General features: G+C 45.3%; 1 protein-coding gene across 1 annotated transcript in view; it reads left to right on the top strand.

The window, feature by feature from the left end:
* Positions 1-15,437, top strand: part of man1a2 (mannosidase, alpha, class 1A, member 2) — a 180,856-nt gene that overhangs the window by 67,281 nt on the left and 98,138 nt on the right.

Genomic DNA, 15,437 nt, shown 5'->3' with positions numbered 1-15,437 from the left:
GAAAAGTATTTTTTAAAGCAAAACAATGTTTATTCTATGAACGCAAGTTAACATTTTTAAAACATACAGTGAACATCTTAGCAACCATTAATTCAAATACAACCCCCAAAGAATACAACACTAAGTAATCCTTTAAGCTTTCCTTTTAACATCCATAAGATTTAAAACGCCTTTTGCCAGAAGCACATCAGGTTAAAGTCACTACTGTTAACATTTATAATTCTGAATTCACCAAATGATCAAGAGATAGTCTTTTCATGGCAGAGAGATCAACAGTACATCTGCTCTGTCTGGCTTCAGCTCCAACACTGAAAACGAAACTAAAACACACCCTGCAGCAAACAGCCTAAAACGAAAGTAAAAAGCTGACAGACAGCCCAGCTCCACCCACACTCTGACATCACTGCAGTAATATGAGCAGCCAAACATTTCTTCAAGCGACATTCTCATGACAAATGAATATTTTAACTTGTAAAAAATCGCATTTAAAATGCTGCTTTTGCATTGGGTCATTTGCAAATGAGTTTGAGCTAGACTCAGTGTGGCAGGGTGGGTTTGGGGTCAAGGGTAGACAAACATTTCAGAACTGCTGCAGTTTGCAGCTTTTGTTTTGTTCTTTCATGAGATGGAGGGCCAGCATTTATTGCCCTGAGGGCATTTAAGAGTCAACCACATTACAGTGAATCTGGAGTCACGTGTAGGCAAGACCGGGTAAGATTTCCTTCCTTAAAAACATTAATGAACCAGATGTGTTTTTACAACAAATCGGCAATGGTTTCATGGTCATTAGACTTTTAATTCCAGATTTTTTTATTGAATTCAAATTTCCCCATCCGCCATGGTGGGATCCCTCATCGGTGGGATCCCTCATCCGTCATGTGGGATTTGAACCCGAGTTCGAATTACCCTGGGTCTCTGGATTATAGTGAAGCAACAATACCACTAGCCACTGCGTCCCCATGCCCAAAATTGAACCTCTACCTCACACTCTTATGGTTCACAGGTGAGGGTCAATAACTTCCAGGTTGGTGAACTGTATCTAGTGGGGTGCACAGGTTCTCATCTTTTTACAATCTATATTAAGGACTTGGATGAAGGGGCAGAATGTATTGTAGCCAATTTTTTTAATGATACAAAGAAAAGTGGAAATGCAGGTTGTGAGGAGGACACACAGTCTATAAGAAGTCTAAGGTTAAGCGTATGGACAAAATTTGACAGATGGCTATAATGTGGGGGAAATGTGAGGCTATACACTTTGATAGTAGGTAAAATAGTAAAGCAAAATATTGTTTAAATGGGGAAACTACAGAATGTGGCGGTACAGAAAGGTCTAGCTATCCTTGTATGTGAAACACAAGAAGTTTGCATGCGGATGCAGCAGGCAATTAGGAAAGTAATGGAACATTGATCTCTTGCAAAGAAGATGGAGAATAAAAGTAGTAAAGTTTTGCTACAACTACACCATTGGTGAGACCACACCTAGGGTATTATGTACAGGTTTTGTCTCTTTATTTAAGGTGAGTTTACTGTATTGGAAGCAGTTCAGATTAGATTCACAAGGTTGATAGTCAGTTGAAATGAAACTTTAATAATTCAGTTTCTCTCGCGAGCTGCAGCCTTACCTGTTGAGTTTTTCCAGCATTTTTTGCTTTTTATTTCAGATTTCCAGCATCCACTGTACTTTGCTTCTGTGTTACTCTTTCATTAGGTTGATTCCTAGAGTGAAGGGATTTTTTTTATGAAGAAAGGTTGAGCAGATTGTCCCCATACTCATTGGAATTTAGAAGAATGAGAGATAATCTTATTGAAACACACAAAATTCTGTGACGGCTTGATGGGGTTTATGCTGATTGAATTTTTCCCTTCTGGGGAAATCCAGAACCTGGGAAAATAGTTTCAGAACAAGAGATTTGTCCATTTTAGACAAGGATAAGGAAGAATTTCTTGCCACAGAGAGTTGTGAGCTTTTGGAATTCTTCACACCAAAGAGTTGTGGAGATTGAGCCATTGAATATAGTCAAGGTCGAAATGGACAATTTAAAAAAAAAAAACTATTTGGGGAACAAAGAACAAAGAAATGTACAGCACAGGAACAGGCCCTTCGGCCCTCCAAGCCCGTGCTGACTATACTGCCCGACTAAACTACAATCTTCTACACTTCCTGGGTCCGTATCCTTCTATTCCCATCCTATTCATATATTTGTCAAGATGCCCCTTAAATGTCCCTATCGTCCCTGCTTCCACTACCTCCTCCGGTAGCGAGTTCCAGGCACCCACTACCCTCTGCGTAAAAAACTTGCCTCGTACATCTACTCTAAACCTTGCCCCTCTCACCTTAAACCTATGCCCCCTCGTAATTGACCCCTCTACCCTGGGGAAAAGCCTCTGACTATCCACTCTGTCTCTGCCCCTCATAATTTTGTATACCTCTATCAGGTCGCCCCTCAACCTCCTTCGTTCCAGTGAGAACAAACCGAGTTTATTCAATCGCTCCTCATAGCTTATGCCCTCCATACCAGGCAACAGAGTCGAGAGTTATGGGGAACAGGCAGGAAAGTGACATTGTGACCAAAGATCAGATCCACCATGATCTGATTAAAGGGCTTGTTCGGCTGAAATGCCTACTCTATTCTTAATTCTTATGTTATATATAGTTCCGGTGTTTTGTGCTGTTCTGTATCTTCTTAGCCTGCACTATAATGATATTTGGTGTTACTCGCTGATAGCTACTATCTTACTATATTTGCAAACAACAGAAGAGAATGAAAATCGACTCAAAAAAACTATCATAGCAGGTCCCTTATGTCACTCATATGCATTGAACTTTCAGTTTGGTTTGCTATACTAAGCAAGGTTGCAACCTTCTGATTTGTAAGATGATGGTTTGGGCCATGGGGTTAACTCTGCGTTAAACATTACCTGTGTGGCTCAGGAGCCCCATTCGGGCATGGCAGTTTCTGCTGTATTTGCTGCAGAAGAAGATGGTGGGCAGGGAAGATGCACAATTCATTGTCCTGTTTTTTTTGTGGGTCCTCTTGGCCAGTTGAGCTGTCTGTTACGGCTCGCTATTTCAATGCTCTTCCAAACAATTGCCCTCCAGAGGTCACGGCTGTCAGCGATTACCTCCCAGCTGTTGTCATTGTCCGCCATCTTTACATCATGCTTTCAAGTGGCCTTGTCGAAGAGGTATGGATGTCCAAGAGGTCGAGACCCAGTGGTCAATTCACTGTGCTGAAGGTCTTCGAGTTTATGACTGTCATCCATCTGATGAATGTGGTTGATCCAGCACAGATATTGTATAATGAGTTCATGCTGATTAAATTAGCAAACCCCAGGACCTCGTAAGTTGGTGACCTTATCTTGCCAATAGATGCTCAGTACATCCTCCACATTTCTTGCAATGCTAAATCCTTAGTCAACCAGGAGTGAAAGTTCTGAAGTAATTAATGCTAATAGAGCACATGATCTTGTGCACTGGGGGCAGCCCTTCATTTGAATATTTGCCCAAATAGAATGGATACAAAGGAATTTCTTCTGGAGACCAACAGCAGGGGCATGTAGATGAATGCAACTGGCAGCTATCAAAATGTGTGTCCTCTGTCTACTCATCTTACATTCGCACACGTTTTGGATCATTATAAATTAGTCTTGGTCTTCTTTGTCTATTTCATTACTATAAATTGTACGTAGCTGAGACCCCAACACTAATCTATATGGGACTCCATTAGTTAGCCTGCCAGATTAAAAATGCACCGATTATCCCTACTTTATGCTTCCTGTCCATTAACCAATCCTCTATTCATGCTAATATATTCCCCATATTCCATGTTCCCTGTGTATTAACCTGTTGTTTTGCACCTCATTGAATGTTTTTTGGGAAATCCTAGTGTATTATATAGAACTATAGAAACTCTACTGTGCAGAAGGAGGCCATTCGGCCAAACAAGTCTGCACCGACCCTCTGAAAGAGCACCCTACCTAGACCCACACTGCCACCCTATCTCCATGACCCTGTAACCCTACTTAACCTGTACATGTTTGGATTATGGGAGGAAACCAGAGCACCCAGAGGAAACCCATGCAGACATGGGGAGAACGTGCAAACTCCACGCAGCAGTCACCCAAGGTTGGAATTGAGTCCGGGTCTCTATCGCTGTGAGGCAGAAGTGCTAACCACTGTGCCACCTATCTACTGGCTCCTCTTTATCTAGCTTACTGGTGATATCCTCCAAAAAAACCTCACAATTTTGTCCAACATGGTTTTCCATTTAGAACTGTTGACTTTGATCATGCGATGATTTTCTAATGCGTGCAAGACTTGCATTATAATAGGTTTCAGCATTTTCTTGATGGCTGGATGTGTTTCTAAGTTGTCCGTAGTTCTGTTTTTTCTCTCCTTTTTAAAAAGTGGTGTTCGATTTGCTAACTTGCAATCCACTGGGACAATCTAGGGAATTTTGCATAAGCAGAGCACCCACTAACTTTGCAGCTACTTCTTTCAGAACACTAGGATGTAGGCTATCGGGTTCTTGGGATTTGTCGGTGTTTAGTCCTTTGAGTTACTGCCAAACCTTTTCTCTGATAATTTTATTAACTCCTTTGCTCTTAATTGCCCCTTGGTTACCCTCTGTTTCTGATATGTAATTTGTGTCTTTTGTGAAGACAGACATAAAATATTTGTTCAATATGTCCACCATTTCCTCATTATCCTTTATAACTTCTCCTGTCTCTGCCTCTAAGGAAAAAGGAAAACTAGCTGTTTTACTTTTTATACACTTGTGAACAGACTTGCAACCCTTTTTTATATTCCTGGCTAGTTTACTCTCATTGTATTTTTCTCCCCTTTTAATCAGTTTTTTTGGTTACTCTTTGTTGGTTTCTAAAGCTCTCCCAATCGTCCGTCTGATGACTATTCTCCTCAACATAATAAGTCTCTTCTTTTAATCCAATGCTATTAACTTTTCTTGAAAGCCATGAATGGAACTTTTTCATTAAGGTATTGTATCTTAATGCATCAAATTCTTGTTGAAAAATTTGAATCGTTATAAAATTGAATTGTATCATCACTTCTTCCTCAAAAAATTCTTTACTATGAGATTGCTGACTATTCTGTCTCAATGTGTAATTCTAGATAAGAAATAGTTTATCTAGTTGTTTCCACATTGTGTGATGTTCTAGGAAACTGTTGTGAAAATATTCTACAGACTCCTCTTCCAAGAGATTAGATAAATAAAAGTTCACGGCAATTATTATGTTGTCTTTGTTACAAGCTCCAATTATTTATTGATGTTCGGCCAATGGTATACCTACTTTGGAGACTTTTAAATCATTCCAACAGTGTTTTCTGATTGTTGTTATTCCAAGTGTTCAACCACAGTGATTGTACTCTTTGACTTTCTGAACCAAGGTTCTTTCTTACCTTATGTCATTCTTTCTTAACACAGCTACTTCTCCTTTTCCATTCGTCCTTGCTTTTCAAAATGTTAAGTATCCTGGAACATTTATATCCTTACCGTGGTCATCTTGCAACTGTGGGCAGAATTTTCCATTTTGGGTCAGGACACAGACATCGAGGTCAAAAGTTTGTCCTGATCCAACACTGTTGGAGCAGTCATCCGACGCTGGCTGATTAGCAGCCAGAGGGCTTGTTCTACGTCTAATTAAAGTTGGCAGGGGAGCCCTTGGGGCTAGAGAGCCAATGTAAAGGAACTGCAGCCTGCTGTTGTGGGTGAGAGAGAGCGGGCACCTCTGACTTGAAGGCACCATCTTAGCAGTTTTAAAAGATTTGAACTAAAAATTGACTACAGCTGTCGGGCTAGTAGAAATGGCCTCAATATTGCTGGCCCTTGGGGGGGGCGGGGGGGAGAGGGTGTATCCTCTGCTTGCACACATGTAGCTGTTCCACCCCTAACTCAGCCTTCCTGATAATGGTATGGGGACAGGATGGTGCCAACAAACACACTGGCGAGCAGCAGGAAATTATGTGCCCACCGCCATAAGAGGGTGAAAATCCTGCCCCATATCTCCAATATTGATTAGATCAAACCCATTTATCTCTATTTGTGCCACAGTTCCTCCTCTGTGTTATGAATGCTTCAGGCATGAGTTGAGTCTTTAATTTTATTTTTTAATTCAATTATTTTCTTGTATCTTATCCATTGATGTGCATTTATTTTATTTTTTTATAAATATTTTATTGAAAATTTTTGGTCAACCAACACAGTACATTGTGCATCCTTTACACAATATTATAACAACACAAATAACAATGACCTATTTTATAAACAAAAAATGAATAAATAATAAATAACAAAAATGAAAACTAACCCTAATTGGCAACTGCCTTATCACAAGTAACACTCTCCAAAAATATAATTTAACAGTCCAATATATAATTATCTGTCGCAACGACCTATACATATTATACAGTATACATTAACAACCCTGAGAGTCCTTCTGGTTCCTCCTCTTCCCCCCCCCCCCCCCCCAATCCTGGGCTGCTGCTGCTGCCTTCTTTTTTCCATTCCATCTATCTTTCTGCGAGGTATTCGACGAACGGTTGCCACCGCCTGGTGAACCCTTGAGCCGACCCCCTTAGAACGAACTTAATCCGCTCTAGCTTTATAAACCCTGCCATGTCATTTATCCAGGTCTCCACCCCCGGGGGCTCGGCTTCTTTCCACATTAACAATATCCTGCGCCGGGCTACTAGGGACGCAAAGGCCAAAACATCGGCCTCTCTCGCCTCCTGCACTCCCGGCTCTTGTGCAACCCCAAATATAGCCAACCCCCAGCTTGGTTCGACCCGGACCCCCACTACTTTTGAAAGCACCTTTGTCACCCCCATCCAAAACCCCTGTAGTGCCGGGCATGACCAAAACATATGGGTATGATTCGCTGGGCTTCTCGAGCACCTCGCACACCTATCCTCCACCCCAAAAAATTTACTGAGCCGTGCTCCAGTCATATGCGCCCTGTGTAATACCTTAAACTGAATCAGGCTTAGCCTGGCACACGAGGACGACGAGTTTACCCTGCTTAGGGCATCTGCCCACAGCCCCTCCTCAATCTCCTCCCCCAGCTCTTCTTCCCATTTCCCTTTTAGTTCATCTACCATAGTCTCCCCTTCGTCCCTCATTTCCCTATATATATCTGACACCTTACCATCCCCCACCCATGTCTTTGAGATCACTCTGTCCTGCACCTCTTGTGTCGGGAGCTGTGGGAATTCCCTCACCTGTTGCCTCGCAAAAGCCCTCAGTTGCATACACCCGAATGCATTCCCTTGGGGCAACCCATATTTCTCGGTCAGTGCTCCCAGACTCGCGAACTTCCAATCCACAAACAGATCTTTCAGTTGCGTTATTCCTGCTCTTTGCCACATTCCATATCCCCCATCCATTCCCCCCGGGGCAAACCTATGGTTGTTTCTTATCGGGGACCCCCCCAAGGCTCCAGTCTTTCCCCTATGCCGTCTCCACTGTCCCCAAATCTTCAGTGTAGCCACCACCACCGGGCTTGTGGTGTAGTTCCTCGGTGAGAACGGCAATGGGGCTGTCACCATAGCCTGTAGGCTAGTCCCCCTACAGGACGCCCTCTCTAATCTCTTCCACGCCGCTCCCTCCTCCTCTCCCATCCACTTACTCACCATTGAAATATTAGCGGCCCAATAATACTCACTTAGGCTCGGTAGTGCCAGCCCCCCCCTATCCCTGCTACGCTGTAAGAATCCCTTCCTCACTCTCGGGGTCTTCCCGGCCCACACAAAACCCATGATGCTCTTTTCAATCCTTTTTAAAAAAGCCTTCGTGATCACCACCGGGAGGCACTGAAACACAGAGGAATCTCGGGAGGACCACCATCTTAATCGCCTGCACCCTCCCTGCCAGTGACAGGGATACCATATCCCATCTCTTGAAATCCTCCTCCATTTGTTCCACCAACCGCGTTAAATTTAACCTATGCAATGTGCCCCAATTCTTGGCTATCTGGATCCCCAGGTAACGAAAGTTCCTTGTTACCTTCCTCAACGGTAGGTCCTCTATTTCTCTACTCTGCTCCCCTGGATGCACCACAAACAACTCACTTTTCCCCATGTTCAATTTATACCCTGAAAAATCCCCAAACTCCCCAAGTAGCCGCATTATTTCTGGCATCCCCTCCGCCGGGTCTGCCACGTATAGTAACAAATCGTCCGCATACAAAGATACCCGGTGTTCTTCTCCTCTAAATACTCCCCTCCACTTCTTGGAACCCCTCAACGCTATCGCCAGGGGCTCAATCGCCAGTGCAAACAATAATGGGGACAGAGGGCATCCCTGCCTTGTCCCTCTATGGAGCCGAAAATATGCAGATCCCCGTCCATTCGTGACCACGCTCGCCATCGGGGCCCTATACAACAGCTGCACCCATCTAACATACCCCTCTCCAAAACCAAATCTCCTCAACACCTCCCACAAATAATCCCACTCCACTCTATCAAATGCTTTCTCGGCATCCATCGCCACTACTATCTCCGTTTCCCCCTCTGGTGGGGCCATCATCATTACCCCTAACAGCCTCCGTATATTCGTGTTCAGCTGTCTCCCCTTCACAAACCCAGTTTGGTCCTCGTGGACCACCCCCGGGACACATTCCTCTATTCTCATTGCCATTACCTTGGCCAGGATCTTGGCATCTACATTTAGGAGGGAAATAGATCTACGGGTCCTTTTCCTTCTTTAAGAGAAGCGATATCGTTGCTTCAGACATAGTCGGGGGCAGTTGTCCCCTTTCCTTTGCCTCATTAAAGGTCCTCGTCAATACCGGGGCGAGCAAGTCCACATATTTTCTATAGAATTCGACTGGGAATTCATCCGGTCCCGGGGCCTTTCCCGCCTGCATGCTCCTAATTCCTTTCACCACTTCTTCTGCCTCGATCTGTGCTCCCAGTCTCACCCTTTCCTGCTCTTCCACCTTGGGAAATTCCAGCCGATCCAAGAAGCCCATCATTCTCTCCCTCCCATCCGGGGGTTGAGCTTCATATAATTTTTTATAAAATGTCTTGAACACTCCATTCACTCTCTCCGCTCCCCGCTCCATCTCTCCTTCCTCATCCCTCACTCCCCCTATTTCCCTCGCTGCTCCCCTTTTCCTCAATTGGTGTGCCAGCAACCTGCTCGCCTTCTCCCCATATTCGTACTGTACACCCTGTGCCTTCCTCCATTGTGCCTCTGCAGTGCCCGTAGTCAGCAAGTCAGATTCTACATGTAGCCTTTGCCTTTCCCTGTACAGTCCCTCCTCCGGTGCTTCCGCATATTGTCTGTCCACCCTCAAAAGTTCTTGCAGCAACCGCTCCCGTTCCTTACTCTCCTGCTTCCCTTTATGTGCCCTTATTGATATCAGCTCCCCTCTAACCACCGCCTTCAACGCCTCCCAGACCACTCCCACCTGGACCTCCCCATTATCATTGAGTTCCAAGTACTTTTCAATGCACCTCCACACCCTTAGACACACCCCCTCATCTGCCATTAGTCCCATGTCCATTCTCCAGGGTGGGCGCCCTCCTGTTTCCTCCCCTATCTCCAAGTCTACCCAGTGTGGAGCGTGATCCGAAATGGCTATAGCCGTATACTCCGTTCCCCTCACCTTCGGGATCAACGCCCTTCCCAGCACAAAAAAGTCTATTCGCGAGTAGACTTTATGGACATAGAAAAACGAGAACTCCTTACTCTTAGGTCTGCTAAATCTCCACAGGTCTACACCTCCCATCTGCTCCATAAAATCTTTAAGTACCTTGGCTGCTGCCGGCCTCCTTCCAGTCCTGGACTTCGACCTATCCAGCCCTGGTTCCAACACCGTATTAAAATCTCCCCCCATTATCAGCTTTCCCATCTCTAGGTCCGGAATGCGTCCTAGCATCCGCCTCATAAAATTGGCATCATCCCAGTTCGGGACATATACGTTTACCAAAACCACCGTCTCCCCCTGTAGTTTGCCACTCACCATCACGTATCTGCCCCCGTTATCCGCCACTATAGTCTTTGCCTCGAACATTACCCGCTTCCCCACTAATATAGCCACCCCCCTGTTTTTCGCATCTAGCCCCGAATGGAACACCTGCCTCACCCATCCTTTGCGTAGCCTAACCTGGTCTATCAGTTTCAGGTGCGCTTCCTGTAACATAACCACATCTGCCCTAAGTTTCTTAAGGTGTGCGAGTACCCGTGCCCTCTTTATCGGTCCGTTCAGCCCTCTCACGTTCCACGTGATCAGCCGGGTTGGGGGGCTTCCTACCCCCCCCCACCCCCCCTTGTCGATTAGCCATCCCCTTTTTCCAGCTCCTCACCCGGTTCCCACGCAGCTGTATCTCCCCCAGGCGGTGCCCCCCCGCCCATCCCCTCCCATACCAGCTCCCCCCTCTCCCCAGCAGCAGCAACCCAGTAATTCCCCCCTCACACCCACCCCCGCTAGATCCCCCGCTAGCATAATTACTCCCCCCCCCCCCCCCCCCAATGTTGCTCCCAGAAGTCAGCAAACTCTGGCCGACCTCAGCTTCCCGTGACCTCGGCTCGCACCGTGCGACGCCCCCTCCTTCCTGCTTCTCTATTCCCGCCATGATTATCATAGCGCGGGAACCAAGCCCGCGCTTCTCCCTTGGCCCCGCCCCCAATGGCCAACGCCCCATCTCCTCCACCTCCCCTCCTCCCCCCATCACCACCTGTGGAAGAGAGAAAAGTTACCACATCGCAGGATTAGTACATAAAACTCCTCTTTCCCCCCTTTTTAACCCCCCTCTTCGCCCCCCACATTCGCCCCACCACTTTGTTCAAACGTTCTTTTTAATAACCCGCTCATTCCAGTTTTTCTTCCACAATAAAAGTCCACGCTTCATCCGCCGTCTCAAAGTAGTGGTGCCTCCCTCGATATGTGACCCACAGTCTTGCCGGTTGCAGCACTCCAAATTTTCTTTTCTTTTTATGAAGCACCGCCTTGGCCCGATTAAAGCTCGCCCTCCTTCTCGCCACCTCCGCACTCCAGTCTTGATAAACGCGGATCACCGCGTTCTCCCATTTACTGCTCCGAGTTTTCTTTGCCCATCTAAGGACCATTTCTCTATCCTTAAAACTGAGGAATCTCACCACTATGGCTCTGGGAATTTCTCCTGCTCTCGGTCCTCGCGCCATCACTCGGTATGCTCCCTCCACCTCCAACGGACCCGCCGGGGCCTCCGCTCCCATTAACGAGTGCAGCATCGTGCTCACATATGCCCCGACGTCCGCTCCCTCCGCACCTTCAGGAAGACCAAGAATCCTCAGGTTGTTCCTCCTTGCGTTGTTCTCCAGTGCCTCCAACCTTTCCACACATCGTTTCTGATGTGCCTCATGCATCTCCGTCTTCACCACCAGGCCCTGTATGTCGTCCTCATTCTCGGCAGCCTTTGCCTTCACGACCCGAAGCTCCCGCTCCTGGGTCTTTTGTTCCTCCTTTAGCCCTTCGATCGCCTGTAGTATCGGGGCCAACAGCTCTTTCTTCATTTCCTTTTTGAGCTCTTCCACACAGCATTTCAAGAACTCTTGTTGTTCAGGGCCCCATGTTAAACTGCCACCTTCCGACGCCATCTTGGTTTTTGCTTGCCTTCCTTGCCGCTGTTCTAAAGGATCCACTGCAATCCGGCCACTTTCTCCTCCTTTTTTCATCCGTATCCAGGGGGGATTCCCTTCTGGTTTACCGCACAGTGTTTTTAGCCGTCAAAATTGCCGTTGGGGCTCCTATCAAGAGCCCAAAAGTCCGTTTCACCGGGAGCTGCCGAAACGTGCGACTCAGCTGGTCATCGCCGCACCCGGAAGTCTTGATGTGCATTTATTACCATTAACTCTGTTACTTCCTGGCTTGCTCTGCTTGTTGTTACCTATATTGTACAGTTCTCTATCGCCTCAATTTTTCTCTTTTTAGACTTGCAAATTTCCTTTCACCTGACCTCTTTTTTTCTTACACCCCCCCAGTATGATTTGAAATCCCATCTTCCAACATCACTGGGTCACACTTTTAATTCTATAATCTGCCTCACCCTGTGCCAATTTGTATACACTCATTCTTAATTTTTAACCCAGTTCCTCACTCTACCATTGGAAAAACTTCATTATTTTTGTCTGTCGTTGGTTCCTAGGTGGACCATGACAATTGCATCTTTTGCAACCATGAGATATTATCTTTGATCCTGGTACCAGGCAAGCTACTCAACCTTCTGAATTTCCAGTTACAGCTGCAGAGAATACTATTAATTACCTGACTAGCATCATAGAATCATTGAATTTACAGTGCAGAAGGAGGTCAATTGGCCCATCGAGTCTGCACTGGCCCATGGAAAGAACATCCCACACCTCCACCCCATCCCAGTAACCCCACATAACCTTTTTGGATACTAAAGGCAATTTGTCACGGTCAATCCACCTAACCTGCACATCTTTGGACTGTATGTAATATGGCGGTCAATATGGTCGCCTTCCTTAATTCTAATTACGTTTGCTCTAGAGTCGCCAGGTATCTTTCGATACCGCCACAAGGTTCAAACCGAATACTGATCAAAGACTCGGTACACCAGTTAGTTAGTTCAAAGTCAAATGCTTATTTATTTACACACACAGTTAAATATACTCATGCACAAATACTACTAGACTAAACTATCACTACTGCTAAAGCATATACTTAGCTTCGGGCGCCCACTCAGTCAGAGGAACAATGGCCGTTGTTCGGATCTGAGGCTGCTGGAGTCTAAGTGGTGAAGGGGAACAGCTAAGGTCGTCTGTCTGGTAGCGAGCGTTGACCTTGGACTTACTTGCTTCTGGTGCAGCTGGTGGACAGGTCTCTCCTTGGTGAGAGCCGGGTCCAAGAGAACGATTCTCTCTTGGGGGCTCCTTCTTATACACAAAGGGGCTTCGCGCTCTTTTGGGTGGGCCTTGAACTTGGCCCCAATCAATTGGGCCGTTTCTTGATCATTCATATTGATCTCATCCAATAAAGGGGTGGGTGCCCTGATGGCTGGGCGTGTCCTAGGTGGCCGTTGGCCTGCTTTGTTCCGGTCTCCTCTGGCGCCGGGGTGTCTGCCTTAGTATCGGTTATTCAAATGTTACTCTTTTGTTCCCGGAGATGGGCCATTAGTATGCTAATGGGCCTACAGTTTTGGTCTTGTCTGGGAGCTGCGGCTCCAACAAACAGACAAACCCTGAACCTGCTTGTTTTCTCAGTATTGTCCATTTTCCCTGCAATCTTTGCAAAGTGTCCATTTTGTAATCGGGAAGTGGCCATCCCAGATGGCTACACAGGAAACCGGAGCACGCAGACACTGGGAGAATGTGCAGACTCCACACTGACAATGACCCAAGCCGGGAATTGAACCTGGGACCCTGGAGCTCTGAAGCAACTGTGCTAACCACTGTGCTACCATGCTACTACACTGTCTTCTACTTCTCCCACATTTATTTTCAGTTCTCCCTATTTGAATGGCTTTCTGTACCCGGGTACTGTGGTCAGTTTTATCATCTACCCTGAAGTCCGTGTTCTTACACACACAGGTGACAAATACACATAAATTTTGATCAACGTCAGGGGTCTCCATTACTACATTCTCGGTCTTGCCTGACTTGTATTCACACCCTCTAAAAAGTTCTACTTAACCTCGGGTGTGAGTGGGCAATGTCGAGGTAACTCTCCTCACACTAATGTCCTGCAATTTCTGCAGCTCAGACTCTACCTCTGTGACTCTGCATTGAAGTTCCTTGAGTCGCAGATATGGCTGTTTGGGATCGCAATGCTTTCCACAAACTTGCATACGCTGCAGACTACCTGTCCTGCCATGTCTCAACCAATTTTGTTTATTGGATTAATTCATTAGTTACTACGTTAGCAAAATTAGATAACAGCAAGTTACAGTTTCCTAGCTTATCCACAAAAGAAAAAGTCATCAGCTACAGGAGGTAAAGCAAAAAGAATAAAAAGCAGCAGCTCATTTTCCCCCCCAGTCTGCACCAAATACCTGACCTTCGCACTCTGTTTACAAAGCACTCAGTTCTGTGATCACTCTGTGTTCTCATATTTATTTTCTAATACACCATTTAATTCATTCATCAATCAGGTATTGCTAACCTTGGCTGCTTAGTTGATGGCAGCTAGGTCAATTCTTTCCTGATGGTGCCTCTCTGCAGAACTAATCCTTGCTGTTGTTAAAAGCGGCTAACAAATATATCTGTCTTGCCCATGTGACCTGTCACAGGTTCAAAGTTCTTTTCCAAATAAGGTGGCTAGTCAGGGCAATAAACATCATGTGTCGTCCTTGATATTTTGGAATCTGGATTCAGATGAGAGACCATCGCAATACAATGGGAGGCCGATGGTGACCCATTCATTTTCGCCTAAGTTTTGTCCATGATGAACCTGAAAGATGAATTAGATGGAGTGCTATAGAACGTTTATTGACATTCCATCCTTCAAGAAAGTGATGTGTGAATTTCCCAAATGATTGAGGATGTCCATTTTTGGTCGTTATCTGCTGAATTTCAGGACTGTCTGGAGTTGATACTGCCAAAGGTCACATGGTTGGCAGTGGCCATTTTTAACTGTTTCTGTTCCAAATGTTAAAGTATTGTGTGAAAGTTCATAATATACTGGAACATGTCATTAACTGAAAGCTTACCATTTCTAAATGGTATAATAGAATATTATATTCTGTATGTAATTATTCATAAGTAAAAATTTTATTGATCAAAGTTAATGAATTGCTTTCTTTAATTCCAGTTATATGGCTTCACTTGTCATTAAACTGGCTTGCTTGAGGTGATGGGGCTTCTGACTGTCTGATATTTTAAATTAATATGCACTGTTAAAAACTTTGGACAGCAAGTTGTACTTTTGCAAAGATTAGAGTATGCAGGCAGGAATTCACTGTAATGAATGTCCCAGGACAGATGATGAATGGAAGGTGATTACTTCTTAAAATATTTTCAATTAAGGGAATGCGAGGGTATGTGGCTATTTTTGTAAACTGTTGTTTAAGTGAGCATATTAATCAAACATTTTGAGTTGAGCTTTCTAATGTGACATCAAGTTGCAAGATATTACTCACATATGTCACAAAAATTGAGGAGCCGCTGCAGCCCCTGTGTTGTAGGTGTACACACAATGCTTCCTCATCAAATACTGATTTTATATGATGTTGAACATTGATACTGCTCCAACAACACTGAAGAAGCTCGATACCATCCAGGACGAAGCAGCCTGCTTGATTGGTACACCTGCCACAATTATTCATTCCGTCCACCACCAGTCAAGAGTGGCAGCAGAGTGTGCCATCTACAGTATGCATTGTAGAAACTCACCAAAGCTCCTTAAGCAACATCTTCCAAATCCGCGACTGCTACCATCTAAAAGGACAAGGACAGCAGATTCATCGGAACACCACC

The sequence above is a fragment of the Scyliorhinus torazame genome, chromosome 8, assembly GCF_047496885.1.
Source record: "Scyliorhinus torazame isolate Kashiwa2021f chromosome 8, sScyTor2.1, whole genome shotgun sequence".
Taxonomy (NCBI): Eukaryota; Metazoa; Chordata; class Chondrichthyes; order Carcharhiniformes; family Scyliorhinidae; genus Scyliorhinus; species Scyliorhinus torazame.
Note: the sequence above shows the minus strand (reverse complement) of the source record. Positions and strands in the feature narration are given on the sequence as shown.